This window comes from Miscanthus floridulus, chromosome 4 (genome assembly GCF_019320115.1).
Source record: "Miscanthus floridulus cultivar M001 chromosome 4, ASM1932011v1, whole genome shotgun sequence".
Lineage (NCBI taxonomy): Eukaryota > Viridiplantae > Streptophyta > Magnoliopsida > Poales > Poaceae > Miscanthus > Miscanthus floridulus.
Genome location: NC_089583.1, coordinates 49,516,126 through 49,531,227, shown reverse-complemented (window position 1 = coordinate 49,531,227; position 15,102 = coordinate 49,516,126). Strand labels below are relative to the sequence as shown.

At 45.3% G+C, this 15,102-nt stretch overlaps 1 long non-coding RNA gene across 1 annotated transcript; it reads left to right on the top strand.

Annotated features, from left to right (window-relative positions):
- The first annotated feature begins 5,252 nt into the window (after positions 1-5,252).
- Positions 5,253-7,089, top strand: LOC136551500 (uncharacterized). Its single transcript, XR_010782581.1, has 4 exons — positions 5,253-5,314; positions 5,400-5,473; positions 6,439-6,530; positions 6,958-7,089. It is a non-coding gene; the product is annotated as an uncharacterized lncRNA (long non-coding RNA).
- The last annotated feature ends 8,013 nt before the right edge of the window (positions 7,090-15,102 follow it).

Here is a 15,102-nt window from a genome sequence, read left to right as displayed (position 1 = left end):
GACGGTATAGGAACCGCCCCTATAAATTAGCGATTTATAGCCATATTTTAGTAGGGGCGGCTGATCAAACCGCTTCTACAAATATGCATGAGCTGAAAAAAAAACTATCTATAATAGTGAGTGCAGTGGTGTCCTTTCTCGCCCCAACGCCAACGGTCGCGCAGTTACGCGCATAAGCACAACCACGATGTCGACTAGTCGCTCACGGGGCAGCATGCACGTGTGTCGGTTCACATGGTCTAGCACGTGGGCCTCCACAGCCTCACCCGTTTTCAACTGCTACACGGTGGAGTTGAATGGCTGCCGTTGGAATGATCGTGGAGTGGTACGGTACGGTACAGTAGAGTGCACTGTAGATCTGGGTGCGTTATAGCTGGCGGATATGAGGCGAGCCCACATCTGAGCAACCTGCAATGAGGGATATATTATGGTTTGTTAGAGATGCCAACACGGCTCTCTTTCCTAGGGACAAACCTTCTTAATAGGGATGAAAACGGTACATATATTTTTCGACCGTATTTGAAACCGAATCCTTTTAGAATAGTTGAGATCTGTCCGTATCCGAGTCTAGATATCCAACATCCGATACCGTATCCGTATCCAAATACTCAAATCGCATATTTATGATGTCGATATCCAATCGTATCCTATCCGACATAGTTGACACCATCCGTATTCGAATCCGAATCCGGACAGAAATATGAAAACAAATATAATATCGGTGATATCCGTCCGTATCCGATCCGTTTTCATCCCTACTTCTCACACCTTCTATCCAATAAATAAAATACTCTAAATAAGAGCATCTCTAATAGTTTAAAAAATTGGTAAATCAATAACTTTTCTAGTAGCTAAAAAATATCACTCTTAAAATATAGAAGATAATTTTATATAAGAATATCAAAATATTTCTAAATTACCAAAGTCACTTTTATTTTTTTCTTTCTTGTATATTCGTGTTGAGAACCATGTCCTACTACTCATCCTTTTGCCACATCATTCCATCTCTAGATTGATTGGATGGATTTTTTCAAGTGCGAAAAAGATTATAAGTTGAGATAAGCAGTTGTCTGAGAGCTGTTTTTTTTAATCTTGCCAAAATTTTGGATTAGAAGTGGATTTTGCAAACTCTTGGAGATGCTCTAATGGACCTACCAATTCTTAATTTTTGGAAAACTCTAATTCTAAAATTAATTCATGGTTACCAAATAAAACACGTGAGCCAATCAATTTAGGGTCTGTTTGATAGTATTAGGATTATAGTAACTGCCAAAAATATTTGATTGTAACCCAAACAGTCATGATTATAGGAAGCTTTATTATAATTAAAACACCAGATTAGAATAATCATGTAATCCATATGAGAGTAGCTAATTGGTGATAATGGACGCTTAATGACCAACTAACCTCTCCACCATATTTGCCTGCACCTAATAATGACCAACACTAAAGGCTAAAAAGGGTATTGTCACTTTGACCAACAATAATCTACTACAAATAATCCAGAGGTTCAAACACTAATTACTATTATAATCATAATCAAGATCATAATAATTTACTGAATAATCTAGATTATCATAATCAACCTTTGATCCAAACATGACCTTAATTATATATTATGATAATCATATTCAAAATCAAAATTATTTTGTCTAAGAAACAACTTACAATATTTAGAATTAGATATTTTCCATACAAAGGGGCTGGGTGTTTGGGACTGCTCCACTCCATGTTTTTAGCGTTGCTTCATATTTTTTAGCTAAACAGGTTCGGCTCCACGCAACTCTGCTCTAGGAGAAAATGTGGAGTTGTGAGAGCACCTAGAGAAGTACTCATAAATTTCAGTTTTTTGTGGAGCTACACCAAAGTAAAGTTTGTGGAGCACTCACAAACAGCCCCAAAAATATGTCGTATGCTAAGTGAAATAGAAGAAGGAAACGAGTTATATAAAGACTAGACTATAGTGGCCAAGAATTCTGGCATCTTCCTACTAATTAACGGCCTCCAATTTAAAGGAGTCTTCGTCTTAATTGTCATTAGACATATTTAAGTTCATAATACATACTTAAGCTTCTACTAATTATGGTGTCTTCCTCCATGCTTGTTTGCGCTTTCTAATACTCCCTCCATCCTATAATATAGTGCATCTAAGCATTCAAAATTTACCTAAACATGAGGGATTTTAGGAGACAATAGATAGTTTTGCATTACATAGAAGCATAAGTTTGTAGCTATTACTTGCCATTTATCAACCGAACTACCTTATTCAAGCAATTGGAAGCATCCAATTAGGAAATGAAGTAAAGGTATACTCCGTATGTGTCTTCGGTATTCTCTCCTAATTTGTCATAAAATCTTTAAAGTATACTATACTGTAGGACAGAGGGAGTATGATTTCTAAAGGCTTCTATATAGATTTAGGATTAGTCTTCCTGCTATTATCCTCATCTTCTTTTTATTACGATTATGAATTTTGCCTAACAATTTGATTGATTAGGTGTAGATTAGGGAATTAGGAAAATTTAAATTTTGTTTCACTTTTCTCTATAATTTGTAGTATATTTTAGTTTTCTAGCTATCTTATTTATCACAAAACAAGTTGATTTGGTTGTATTGGCAGAATAGCTGCCCTATATATCCCTATATGTATAAAACATGGTTTTAAATGTCCCACTATAGTTTTTCATAGGATCTAACGCTATGCTATTAACAATTGTTTTGCTATTGTCGCTAATGACATTTTAGCTCCACTAAACATTGTTATTTGGTTTAGCCGTGATATGTTTTTAGCACCGCTAGTTTTAACCAAGGTAGATATTTATTCTTCAGTTTAGAGAATTGTAATATATGTCTCTCCTTTAGGTTCTTTATTTAGTAAATAAGGATAAACCATTGAATAATTATTGAACCGTTGAATATTGAATGTTGACTGCAACAATGAATATGTGGATTGGTATGATTAATGCTAAGTAATGGTCTTGCAAACATAATCTTATAGATTTTGTATATGTATTTGAGTATTTACATTAATGAAATTTTTCCTAGTTAAATGTTTTCATGCATAACTAACTATGATTTTTTGTATTTTCTATAAACCCGCTAAATAAAATAGTTTCTATTATTACCTGCTATAGTTTTTTATAGCTTTTAGAGGAGGCCGCCACTGAATGTTATAGCTAGTTATTTAAAAAATTGATAATGATATAAGAAGTTTATTATAGTTAGTCATGACAACAAGAAGATGCAAGGAGGCCCATAACATACGGGTAGCTCCTGGGTCGACATTTTGATGTGGACAGGGGTTAGGGAATACTATGAATGGACGGGAAGGTGTACAGGTGCTTTAAAATTCAAATTAAATTAGCAGTAGTAGTTTAACCGTTGAAGTCTTGAACTTGACATCATGCCAAGGAAGGAGGCTTATATATGGTTGCAACCAAGAAAGATGGGAGATCCAAATCAAGTGGTCAACCGTGTCTTGTACTCTAAAACGGCACAGGTCCAGTCTCGTAAATGAACAACGTACCGACCGTGCAGTGTCCTCCACCTCCTGGAATTTCTTACTATCAAAGCAGCGAGCCTCGGCCGCTCCTCAGGGTGGCCACGGTAGCATATTTATTTTGTCATGTTGGATCGTCGCTTCGACGTTCAGATTCAGTTCCAGCTACTGTTCTGGAGCCTTCGTTCATCTACTCTCCGGCTCTTTACTGTGACCGTCCTCATCCTCATTCACCCCCTCCTCCCCTCCGTCGCCCGCAGCGTCCCTGCCTTCGCTCCTCCCTCCACGGCCCTAGATCTGCTCTTTCCTCCGTCCCTCTCCCTCTTCCTGTGGCGGCGGCGTAGGCGCGGGGCCAGCGGCGCCACCCCTGGCGCGCCCTCTGGCGCGGGCGGCGCACCCTACCGTGCCGTTGCGTGCCCGGTGCTTCCTCCTCGGCGCGTCTAGGCCCCACGCGCCAGCTCGGCCACAGCCCCCCAGCGCTCGTCGGCTCCGGCGCCACAAGACACGGGTGAAGGTGGCGTCCCTACCCTACTGTCCTCCCTTTCCCTCGTCGGTGCCAGGGTGCAGCGTCGATCTGTGCTTGTCTGCCTTCTTTGCTAGGGTCCATCTGGGGTCTCCATGTCCGGATCCGGTCTTTTCCCCACCGGATCAATGTATAGCACCAACAGTTAAGCCTAGGGAGCCATGGACGATGGTGGCATGGGGGAGGGCCGCTCCGGCCACACGATGAGAGAGGACTGCCTAGGTGCGCTGGCAGCGTCACTCGACCTCCATAGGTCGACGTTGGTCCTCCGGTGATCGCACCTTAACTGTCCAGATTTACTCTCCCGGTTGCTTACTGCATCTCCACGTGACACCCTCCCAATGGTTAACAACACAAAAAATATCTTGCCTTCTTCTCTCTTCCAGATTCAGATCTAGATCCGGTCTCTCGATCTTCTGCACTAGCTACACCCTTTTCACTTGACTTGGATAGATGGATAGGTACCGAGGAACATGCAACTACACGTTGTGATTATTGATGATCCACGATTTTGTTGGTAGGCACCACTACTTTCAGTGTTTTTTTGGGTATTGCTCGCCCTTTCTGCGTTACTGAAAATCAATGATTTTTGCACATCTATTGCAAAATGAGCTTGTCATATCCAACCAGGTTCACGTCGCTGCGCCATGGTCCCTACGACTATCTTATTGGTAAGATCTGATACTAGCCTGGTCGATTTGGTACATCTATGTACCGGTTCCATCGATATGTATTCCATTTATTTTTTCCAGCTGCATCGGCACTTCATTTGGGGGTAAATCACTAAACGCCCTGGTGAGTCTGCCATAGTGCCATCTACCTCTTCGTTTTGTTGACAGTTATTTGTGTGTTGATGGCTGATGCTACTTGCCATTTACCTCTTGCAATTTAGTGACCATCTGCTGCTGCAGCTCCGGCAAGATTAATGCTTGGATATTGGAGATGTTTTCTTTAATTAGTGATGTTACATGGTTTAGGTTAATGTATTGCATGTACCCACATTGCAGTGGAGCTATCTTTGTTTAAGAAACAATTGCATCAAATTATGTGTTTCATGTCCTAACACCGGGCATTAATGACGTTATTAATTTGAAAGTTTATGTCGACTGTTGTGCTCATTTTCCACAACATCGCTGGTTGCATTTATTGATGCAATATTGATTTTGATTCGTCCTTACTTAGGTCACTGTTTACCTTCTCTAATGATGGTCTATCTTTCCAATAGTTACAGAGACGCCAATGGCATCTACTGCTTCTATAAAGATGGCAACCTTTAAACTACAATATTTCAGGTACATCCCCATTTGATCATGTTATCTTTATGAGGTACTTAGTTTTCTTATCATATCGCAAGACTCATCTAATTAGACACTTTAGTTTTACTTGGTTTAGGAGGCAACGATGATTACTGGTTGCATCTACATTAGGTGACAAGAAGCCACATCTTTTTGGTATTTCGCTTCTATACAGTGCTGCTTCATGTGCTGCAATGATTTATTGTGTTCGTTTAAGATAAAATATTGCCTTTTCGTCTCCATTTTGATGCACAATTCCATTTCGGTTGCCTGCTCAGGTTTACTACAGTGAGATTTTCTCCTTCTGGATGGTATATAATTCTAGTCTATTATTTTTCCACTTGATAACATTTTCCATTATTTTCTAATATTGCGATTCTAATTATATTCGTCAGATAAATTGGTTAATAATGTAGTGACCTTCCCAACCTTACAAATGTCCTCCCATTCAGCTCTAAAATCAAACCGATGGTTCAACTTAATACAATCAATTTCAACAACTATGTTTACTTGTCAGCATCCTCACTGAGTTTCATTCATCGTTCTGTGGCCAATAGTGCCTACACAATTTTTCAGACGTTCCAGAGCACGCTCTAAGTTTGAGTTGTTCTCCTTTTTACCTGATGATGTCCTTTAGCCTTGTAGGTGATTTCAATTTTACAATAGCCATTTCCTTTATGACTGTCTTTCAGTTTCGATTCATTTTAGATCGTTAGCTGCAGTATTGTGTTCAGTATGGATTTATTTTTCTCACAGATAAGGTTTTGCGTGCAGCTGGCCTATCGACGGTAGCACAAATTTTGCTACCCGTGCCATTCATGTTGTGGCAGAAAAAAACTGAACATGTCTCAATGCGCAGTGCTGCTGTTATAATCTTTTCAGCATATATAAGTGTGTGCCTATAGTGCATAGGGTCTTCAGATATTATATATATTCAATTAGCCTTGATGTCAATTAAATCTATCTTGCTTGCTCTGCCACTCGAATATTTTAGCTACGGTAGAGAATGGTTTGGTGTCGATGCCTTCAGCCTAAATATCATTTTTGTACAATTGTTCCATCGTTATTTATTTTGATATGAACATACATCATGTAAACATAGTTTACATTTTGTTTTGCAGAAATAAAAAAATAGGCAATGGGATAGCCACATACATATGTAAAGGACTCTCAGACGAAAAAAAGCACCTCATCAAGATTGCAAATAGGAGTGGTAATGTCCTCTCTATTAACGACGTTCCATTTTGCCTACTTTGTGGAAAGGATCCTTCGTTTGGTGTACTTATTAATTTTCCCTTCAGTGCCATAAAGCTTGTTGCCTTCCAGCCTGTCATGGAGTTTGGGTCGGCAGCAGTACCATTATGTCGCTATTTGGAATCTAATTTATATACTTGCTCACCTTACGTGCTCAACCAAGCCGCCCTACAGCAATCGTAGCAGATAGGCTACAGCTAATTTTTATGCAGTTACATTCCTCAGACCAACTTTTGGTTGCTTGGTTCAGAAAATCTATTTGCGGCATGCCATACACTTAACATATGGCATCACCCTGTCCTCTTCTCTATGTTCTCAGTATGCAAACATGGTTTCTGTTTACTCAGTTATATGCACTGATTCCGTAATGTACTTTCTTTGTACAGGGACATCATTCTTACCTCAGTGTGCCATCACGGGCAGCTTGCTGATGGTTGCAGGCTTACAGGCTTTGAACCTATAGGGTCTACCGAATGACAGAGTGGACGATCGGGCTACCAGTGCTGGCATCCCAGCAGCAAGGTAATATGGATTATGTGTTTTTTTTCAGCATGCTCATATCATAGCTCATAAGAAAGGATGATGCTTTCTTTTTCTATTTATCGTTTACATTTTGTGGCCCCTTACTCTAGAGTAATAAATATGTTCAGCCAACTAGGAAAAATGTAAATTGCTTGGTCTACGCCATCTTTTTGAGACTGAACTGTTATTAAGAACTATAACACTGCTACCTTTCCTAGGCTCTGTCCCTTCCTGTTGTAGGCACTATTCTTTACTAAACTGTTGTAAGACTTTTCAACATATCAAACATTTCATGCTTTACAGGTCACCAATTCAGATGCAGCCACTACGTGGAATGCATGCTGCTATCAGTCATTTGGCAAATTGCTCGGACATGCACACTCCATGCCATCATCTTACACTTCACAGACCAGGTAGATCTAACAAAAGCAAATGGATAAACATATTCATCCAGCAGCTGTGCAGTGTGCCTCACTTTTCATTGGTGAGCTTTCTGACCGTGAACCAAAATTCTAAGAACCTTGTCAGCACCGTCAACCCAGATGTATAGCCACTCCGTTAACCATTGTGTGTAAAAAATATGTTGTTATGTGTAAGACAGCATTGCTACTTATCATGCCGCCTAATGTACAAAGTCGCTCTGTGCTATACACTATTATGCAATGTATAAAGTACTGCTTATGCAATCAGTTTAGAACATCGCTAGACTTAAGTAGTGCTGTTATGTAAAATATATACCCATCCTGTTTGTAATACACTGTCAAATATTTCTCATGCAAGTGCTCCAACCTACATAAAAAACCAATGCTCTAGCTTCCCTATATATATATAATGGATGCATTTCCACCTAACTTGCGACGCGTGCAATGGCGCGCTTAATGCACTAGTTGAAATAATGGAGAGACGCTATCGAGCAAGTAAAGTGTATGCATGTAGCGACGGGGAAAGCGACGCACTAACAAGAAACCTCAGAAAACTGCCAGAATGATCGATGTGACCAAAGCAGGCGAAGTTGATTTGCGACGCGAGGCATGTGTACGAGTGAACAGGAAAACATGCTAATAATTGAGAGCCCAAGAGACGAGTGAGTCGGCTAACTAGGAGAAGCCAAATAACATCACACAGCTAGCAAGCTGTCATCAACTTAGGTATCTGAACCAAAATTAAGGTGTTGTATAAACATAGCCGCTAAGGCCTTGTGTGGTTAATTCCTTATATAAGGGGCATCGAGAAGATTGAATAGGATTTTGACTTGCAAGGATTTAACCCCTTTCAACTCCAGGGATTTAACTCTTTTAAGTTTTAACCCTATTAAATCCTCTCTAATCTCTACTAACTGAACAAAGCCTAAGACTCTGTTTGGTTTGGTAGGGATTGGAGAGATTAACCGAACAAGCCTTATGGAGGGTGAAGGGAAAGTCTAATCTGAGAATTAACCGAACAAATCTAAAAGGGGTTTTATAAAAAGGATTAAATTGCTACAAAGCAAAATCTCCTTATTCGGTTAGCGTTCAATCCAAGAGGATTGCTACCATTTTCTTTTCTGGGTCAGGCTGGGTGTTGCTTTCCTCTTTTCTCGTTCCAACGGTTATCGATCTCGATACAATACTTGATCGGTGCATAAAAAATGGACGGGCAAGATGAGACGTCAATTTCGAGGATGATGGTGACATTCCTATCTTAAACAAAAAGAAAGTGAGCAACAGTGAGCAAGTATATATATTAGGGACAAAACAAGCACGGTTTTACGTCGGTCCATTCTTTGCGGCCACCCAAGCGAAGAATATATTTCCATTAATTATTCTCTTCCTCTTAAAAACAAATTAACTTCTTGTAGAAAGTTTGCCGCTCCCTACATTCTCCTCTTCATAAGAGCATATCCAAGAGTATGCTAAATATTTCTCCCAAAAAGTTCATGTTTCCAAACTCCTAAAAATGTATTGGAAGAAAAAAAAGAAAGCCATCTCCAATAATTTTCAATAATTCATTCGAAGACAATTTTACATCAGGAATCCTATATTATTTCTAAATTATTTTAACTAATTATATATATTTTTCTCTCTGGTACATTTGCATCTAGATTCTTTTCATACTCTTTATTCTTTTATCGCCCTTCCACCTTTAATTAGATGAAGAATACGTGTGTATCCGCGCGACCGCGACCCCGCGCAAAGTTACGCACGACGGAGGAGCATTTCCAAGTGCGTAAATTTTAGGAGAAAGGATTTGGAGTTGTTGGAGAGATATTTTTTCTCATCTTATCAAAAACCAAGGATTGGGAGGGAAATAGGATACTCCTGGAGATGCTCTAAGATATAGTTTAACATAATATGTGTCGGTGCGAAAAGTGACCAACAAGTAAATATTTATCGTTTTGCCGTACGTTGTGATCGGATGTGGCCTAGCACTCAATAATACAGGGTTTATACTGGTTTAGGCAACGTGCCCTACGTCCAGTTTGAGTCGGTCGATAACTTTATTCCTGAGCTCAGGTGTTCGAAGTTTCTTGTGGGGTTACAAACGAGTGGGAATAAGATGGGGGGTGTTAGAGGTCCGGTCAGACTCTGGAGTGAAGGGTCGAGAGTGATGGGAGCTCCTACGTGCGCTAAGTATTGGAACATATGCTTTGTGTAGCTTTAGAGTTCTAGAGCCGTGAAGCTATTTGAGTGCTCAGAATGCCTAAAGCTAGCCGAGAGGGAGTTGGAATGACCGTCGTTGTTGGGGGAGAGCGCATCCCCTTTTATAGATGAAGGGGACGGCCTTACAAGTTCAAGAGAGAGACAGAGAGTGTGTGTCCTAGTCTTGTTGCCCACGCCGTTGGGTACAAGACAGTTTGTCAGTGCCCACAATACTGTTGACGCCCAGATGCATGTGGCAGGCTCCATCATGTTCTTCTGGTATGGTAAATGTCGGTGCCTACCATACTGTAGGACAAATATCGGTGCCTACAATCCTATTTGTGTTCTGACATGTTCGGAAGGCTGCAAAGTACCCTTCTGGCATGGCCTGATAGTACTATCCTATAGATATGCAGGGTATGGTCCTTAGTATTGTGGTTTGACTTAAGCGCCTTACCTTATCTGCTCCGCCTGATTTCTTGGGTCCTCACCGAGCGGGCGTCCCCGGCCGATCGTTCCTAGTTGGCTCCGACCGCGCCGATCGGAGAAGAGCCATAAGCAGAGGTTTGGTGTATTCCTAGTCGGAGAAGCGGGTCGGAGTCAAAAGTGAGCGTCGTCCCCTCCTTGGCCAAGCCTCCCGGTCAGAGACTGGATCACTCTTCTGGCCTATCGTTAGGTATCTAGGTCGGCCCAGGAGTTGCACGCCATCTGTAATGTCATCTGCTGGGCTGAGCTTTTGCTGCGAAGCGGGCCCATTAGGGACCCCAAGTTTATCAACCCAACAGGAGCCCCCGAGCCCCCGGACGATTTGGGTAGAATCATCTGGGGGATTTTTTGTTTTGTCAGTAGGTGCGCGCGAGCGCACCCGGTGGGTGTAACCTTTGAGCCCCTGGGCGATTCGGGTAGAATCATTTGGGTGATTTTTCGACTTGCCAACGGGTGCGCGCGAGCGCACCCAGTGGGTGTAGCCCCCGAGCCTACGTCCGACTGGTGAGTCAGTTGGAGGCTGAATATCTTGGAACTCTTTCCTAGGGCCGTAGACTCCTGTGTTTCTGCCGTTCAGGGTGTTCACCCATGTTTGTCCCGTCCACGACCCATGCGGTCGGTTGATTTCCCGAGTCGGCGTCGGGTGACCTGAGCCCCTGAGCCCCGTTGGGTTCGGTAGCGGTTGGTCTATTTTCGTGCGTTATCCCATCCGCGGTTTCCACAATTGGAGGGGCTAAGCTAACGTGGCTTGCATCAATGGCTCGAGTGACGCGCTCGGTGAGCTCTCTAATAGGCGAGTTCGAGCGAAATCTGGGTCCGTCGTTGATAACAAGGTCAGCATAGCCCTCATGTGGCATTCCACTACTCCTTAACCCGCCTCCCGGCAGATGCCCGAGTCATTCTGAAGACCGACTTAGGTGGCCCGTTGGCCTCCCCTCGATGGGGATTCTGTGGGCATGGCTCGAGGTTAGGATCGAACGAGAATGTCTAGATGACCATGTTTGCTTCTGAGCATACCGGGCGAGGGCCGCTAGGGCTCATCTGCGTTTTCTCCCCTGGCTCTATTTGATGCGAGGCGGCCTCGAGCCCTTCGTGGGCCAGCCTTCGAACCTTGGTTGGTCGTTGCTCATGTTGAATGAGGCAACTACCGCTTCGTGACACAACACAAAGTGTTGTGATGCATTAATTGCATATGCGATGCTTTGGATGTATGGGATAAATGAATGATTGTATGAATGAATGTGTGAATACGTGTACGAGAAAGGATGAATGAATGTTTTTATGAATGGATGTGTGAATGTATGTATCAGAAAATAAAGTAAGAACGTTTGGTAAAATTACCTCGATGACTTGAGTGATGGGTTTGAGGAGCTCTTATCGGATATGTCCAAATGGGATCCATGTCTATCATTCGTGATGGAGTCGGCGTAGCCCGTATGGGGCATCCCACTGCCCCTTACCTATCTCTCGGCAGTTGCCTGAGCCGTCCAATCAACTTAGGTAGTCCGTTGGTCTCTCCTCAACAGAGATCCTATCATTAGGCCCATCCAAACCCTACCTTGGAAGGCGGAGGGTCGTTTGCATGCAATTGCGCCTTGTTTCCTATGCCTGGGTTGTGGTAGTGATGGGCCCAACCCAAGCCATGTCTTGCTTTAATCGGGTGATGTTTCATTGGGTAGGGTGCATCCCATTAGTCGGGACGTGTCCCATCGCATGCCTATTCGCATTTAAATAGGGGAAGGGAGTGGGTTTCGTCCCATTCCTTTGCCTTTCTCCATCTGCCACCTCTCCTCCTCCTTCCTTCTTGCCAAGCGTGTTCGTGTGCCACGATGGTTTCTCTAATAGAGGGTAAAGCGAGGGAGAAGAGAACTCATAGATCCGTTCATGAGTCTAGAGCATGGTCTTGAATTGGAGGCCATCCAATGTAGACGTGACGGTGCTGGCCGCCTTCACCGAGAAGGGGTTGCCTCCGCCGAAGGAGGTGGTGCACTGGAGGGCTCCTATGCCAGGGGAAGCCATTCCATGACCTTGGGCCGATGAGGTTGTCTCCTTCCTCGCCTTCCATGAGCGCGGGCTAGGATATCCCATGCACGGGTTCTTGCGCGGGGTCCTCAACGAGTGGGGCTTGGAGCTGCAGCACCTCAATCCGACTGGGGTGCTGTACGTTGCGGGCTTCATCACTGTCTATGAGGCCTTCCTCGGGATGGAGCCGCACGTGGACCTATTCCGGCGAATCTTCACTGGGTGAGCCCTGTCGGAGGGGAAGCCACCTAGGACCGCACCGGTTGGGGGCTTCGCCCTATAGAAGAAGCCGAGGCCATCAGGCTCCTACCCCGCGTACTCCCCCTACTTCTCCAATCGGGGGTGGCATGGGGAGTGGCTCTACATCAAGAACCTAGCGGAGGTGCCATTCCTGCCGTTCACCAGAAGAAGGCTAGAGAGGCAGGAGAGCTGGTCGTGGAGGCCCTCTAGTTGGTAGATCAAGCTGGAGGTCATCGAGGTAGAGCTCTAGAAGCTGATGCGGCATGGCCTCGATAGGCTGTGGGTGTTCCACACCTTCTTCCGCTATCGAGTCACCCCACTGGCGGAGAGGAGGCGATCGATGTGGAACTACTCGGGCCCAATGGATCTCAACCGCACGTCGTCGAAGGAGTTGGCGAAAGACAAGGTCTGGAGCTGACTCACCAGGTGCTGTAGCTGAGGGATAATGAGTCCCTCTAAGGAAAGCCTAGACCTCTCCATGCCATGAAGCTATCCACTCTGGTACGCTCCCCTCTCCTTATTTTGTGATCTTTTTTCTCTTGCTCTCCTTTGTTTTGATTTCAAGCTGTCCGTTTGTAGGGACTCTCTGGTTACAAATCCCAGCCGCATCTTTCGAGGGGGCTAAAGGGCGCAGCTTGGCAAGTAGCTCTGAAAGAGGCAGCGGTTGCCAAAAAGAAGAAGAGAGCTGAGAAGGCATGGAGGAGGCACAAGAAGGAGAAGGAGATCACCCAGCGAGTGCGGGCCAGTGAAAACCAGAGCGACGTGGAGGTAGAGCTCAAGTTGGAGGAGCCCACGGAGATGGGTGGCGACACAAGCTCTTTCAAGGATGAAGGAGACCGGGGTGTCGTCATGACCTTGGTGGAGCATCGTGCACCTACAGCCGCATCCGCTAGCGGTTGGCGGGTGCGGAGAGGCACGGCGATGTTCCCACATCAACGAAGCGCACTATGAGCTCGAACGCCACCGTCGAGCAAGAGGCGAAGCAAGCGCGGTCGCCGCGTCCTTCAGAGGCATCATTGGCTTCGCCCCATGCTGCTCCGAGCGTGGTGGGGATGCTGGCCGGTTGGAGGAGTGTGCTCGCACCCCCTCATCTTTAGGATCGATGTGTGCACATGACCCACAATGGGGAGATGCCCTGTTAGTTACCCCAGCGGGTGTGCCATGAGATGGAGGTCGCGGCGACTCGTGGGCCAATCGAGAACCGGCTGAGTCGGCTCCTCCCTTGGTCGATGTGAGGGGGCGTGGGTCATGACCCATGAGCGGTCCTCATCCAGCAGGCTTGTCGCCAGTGGGTGGGGGCTTCAGGGCCCTACCCTTTTCATCTAGGTATGTACCTATGTTTCTTTTGATCTCATAGTTGAGTTTTTTGAGCGCGACTGACCTATACTTATTTGACAGCGGCCAGGGACTGATGGGACTGGGCATCACCCTACCTCTCATGCGGGAGGAGTGGAGGCCTAGCCTACAGTTAGTCACAACAAGTGGCGGGGAAACCAGACTGGCGGCGGTGCGACCTTCCCTTCTGGGGGTTGTGCCCTCCTGGCTGGTCACGAGTACAGCGGTGGTGGAGGAGATGGTAGTGATCCTCTTGGCGATGATGGAGGTTGGGTCAGAGGTGACCCTTGCGATCTCTTCCCCAACAGCCATGGCAGAGGAGAGGAGGGAGATCGGGCTCTCTACCTCGCTTGGCGGAGGAACACATGGCTCGCTCTCTTGGTCAAAGCTAGAGGTGTTAGGAGATGTGGCCAGGCCAGAGGAAAAACATCCGCTAATGGGCCATAGACCTAAGATAGTGGAGATCCCCTGCTCCAGTGAGGCAGGTGCAAGTGTGGAGCCATCGGCCATCGTAGGAGCTAGCGGTGGTCCGGTCATCGCATGATGTTGCGATGGCTAGATCTTCCAGCGGGTTGGGGGCGACCCATGAGCTGGTGTGGCCCTACCCCGATAACCTAAGGAAGGCTCGGTTCGTCCTTCGCAACAGGGATGAGGTGGTGCTCTGGCATTTTCTAGAGGAGAGAGGACTGTCGATGGAGTCCGACCTTGCCCAAACCAAGGCAAAGCTCAAGGAGGCCTTGGAGCGAGTTGAGCTTGTCCATCATGCGGTCTCAGTCGACCTATCATGCGTCGATGAGGTAAGCCTTCTATGTGTTTTGGTGTTTGTTCTCAACTCCTTGGTCTTCCATTGGTTGTGTCAGTGTGTTAGCTTCTTGCTTTACAGGAGTTAGAGGTGACGTTGATCCGCAAGTCCCGTTTCCTTTGGGAGGAGCATGGTCAGATGGAGCGGGTGGCTACGATGTCACGGCAGGTCAACAAGCTTGAGCGCCAGCTGGAATCCACCCACCGTGACTCCCAAGACTGGGTGGCTGAGGTGATGGGAGCGTGGGTAGCAGAGCTACTAGCAGCGGAACAGGCGACTGCTATCGATCAGGGACTCAACGTAGTGAAGGTCTACCTGGCAAAGACTGAGGCGGTGCTACAGAAGTTCTTGGAGGCTTTGGAGATAGAGCGGAAGGCCTAGTCAGAGGCCGATACAGAAGTACTCGTGCTCTAGGGGCAAGTGCTTGGGGTGGAGGAGTTGAACACCCGACTACTCAAGAAGGTCACCCAGCAAGAGGAAGGGCTCTCCATCCTTGAAGGCACCCA